At 37.0% G+C, this 2125-nt stretch overlaps 1 long non-coding RNA gene across 1 annotated transcript; it reads left to right on the forward strand.

Moving 5' to 3' along the window:
* The first annotated feature begins 998 nt into the window (after positions 1 to 998).
* Positions 999 to 1811, forward strand: LOC121755184. Its single transcript, XR_006040654.1, has 2 exons — positions 999 to 1133; positions 1282 to 1811. It is a non-coding gene; the product is annotated as an uncharacterized LOC121755184 (long non-coding RNA).
* The last annotated feature ends 314 nt before the right edge of the window (positions 1812 to 2125 follow it).

Below are 2125 nucleotides of genomic sequence, written 5' to 3' on the forward strand. Positions count from 1 at the left end.
ATATCATTAGTAGAGAGAATGGAAAAAAGTAAGAGAGAAGGAGTGTTAGTGGAATATGGAGTTCATATTATTAGTAAGAGAGAAGTTGTTGAAAACTTTCCTTTTATATGTGCTCTATTTTTAATGGACAACCAAAAATGACAAATATGCTCTATTTTTTATGGACGGATGGAGTATAAATTATATACCTATAAAAACTCTGTATAAATATAGCCATACAACTAAGCTTTGATATTGTGCATTCCTTTTAATCAATTCCTTTTTAATCAATTGTAATATAATATATAGCCATACAACCATTGCATTGTAGAGTCGTTATTAATCAATTGTAATATAAATTCCTTACCTACTTTATTTATGGTGACAACCGTGATCTTATTCAATTTTATGTCTAAGTCAGTATTTCTAAAACATCAACTAATCAGTATAAAAATTTGTTAAATGTTTGACTAAATTAAATTGTTATAAACGTCAATAGGATATTAATCAGTGTGCACATATATAACTCGCCTATTATTATTGTTATAATTAAAATTTTGAGTTTGATAGGTAGGTTATAACTATTTGACAGAGTAATTATGATTGTTTAAATGTTGGCGTAATAGAAGAAAGAGATTGCTAGAAAATGAATTTGTGAAAAGAATTTGGGTGGAATCTGAAATAAGGGAAGTTATGTCGGTCATCGCCGTTATAAATATCAGAAAATGAGCACACACTCTCATCAACTCAAATGTAAGGTTGTTTCTTCAAATTTAACCTAATTACTTCACAACCCTCCCCTCTTCATTGTACACCACAAATTGATTGTGGAAGGCCTGAATCCGACGGGCCGAAAATTGGGCTTGTTTGAAACCGGCGCCGTCGGTTGAGGTCGGCGGCGACCGGGTGTGGTTTAAAGTGGAGCTAAATCCCCGGGAGACCACAATTGTTTCTTGGAAAAAGCTTCTGAAAGAGGCCAATTTGAGTGAGCCCGAATACCCGGTCCATCTGCTCCGGGGCCGTCTCTTGAAGCCCGTGGGACGTAGCTGCCACCTCCTCCTCCGACAGCTTCTCCTACAAATGAAACGGCGGATAACGAATCTAAGGAACCGCAGGCGAATCGTTTGATTGAAAGGATTGAAAGAATGAATGCGGTAAGTTGGTGAAATTGAATGCAGAGTTTGTTCATCTTCATTGTTGCTGTTATTTTCATTCTATATTGTTTGGAAAATTGTTGGAGAATTCTTATCCAAGATTTGATTATGACTGAAGTGGATTTTGTTTTGTGTATGTGGAATGAAGAAAATGAAAGCCACGATGAAGATGGAACAAAATCGTTTCAATCACGTTGCTCGAACGGTTCGCCTGCGATTCCTTGGATTCGCTATCCACTATTTCATTCATATGAGAAGCTGCCGCAAAGAGGAGTAGGTGGCTCCGCAATGGCGCCGCCACGGGCTTCAAGAGACGGGCCAGGAGGCGACGGACCAGGCCCATCGGCCTCACTCAAATTTGCCTTTTTCAGAAGATTTTTCCGGGAAACAATCGTGGTCTCCCCCAGATTCATCTCAACTTTAAACCGCACCCGGCCGCCGCCAGCCTCCACTAACGGTCCCTGCGGATGGATTCAGCGTCTTTCACCATCAATTATGTGCTCTATCAATGAAGAGAAGTAGGGTTGTGACGAAATCGGGTTGAATTTTGTGGAAACACGCTTGCATTATTGAGTTGATGAGAGAGAGGAAAAGACGATTTTCATTTTTCTCATATTTCTTTGGAAATGTAACGGTTACAGCTATGTCTGATATGAGGAATAAATGATTTTACCCAAATTATTTGCAAATTCATTTTTCTTCTATTTAAAATGATTTGAACAATCATAATAACTCTATCAAATTAAAAAGCATGGTCAATTATCAACCACATTTATATGATTTCGCTTTTACACTTTCTATGTAATGAAAGAATCCATACAATTGAGGAGCATAGTAAATTTGATGCCAAACATATTATTTATTAGTTTACATGCTTGATACTAGTTGATTTCCTGCCTATCAAACTCAAAATAACAATAATATGCGCACACTAATATCCTATTTACATTTAGACTATCTCCGATCTTACACTAACTCTTATTTTAGTGTAG

This window comes from Salvia splendens, chromosome 11, assembly GCF_004379255.2.
Source record: "Salvia splendens isolate huo1 chromosome 11, SspV2, whole genome shotgun sequence".
In the NCBI taxonomy this organism is placed as follows: domain Eukaryota; kingdom Viridiplantae; phylum Streptophyta; class Magnoliopsida; order Lamiales; family Lamiaceae; genus Salvia; species Salvia splendens.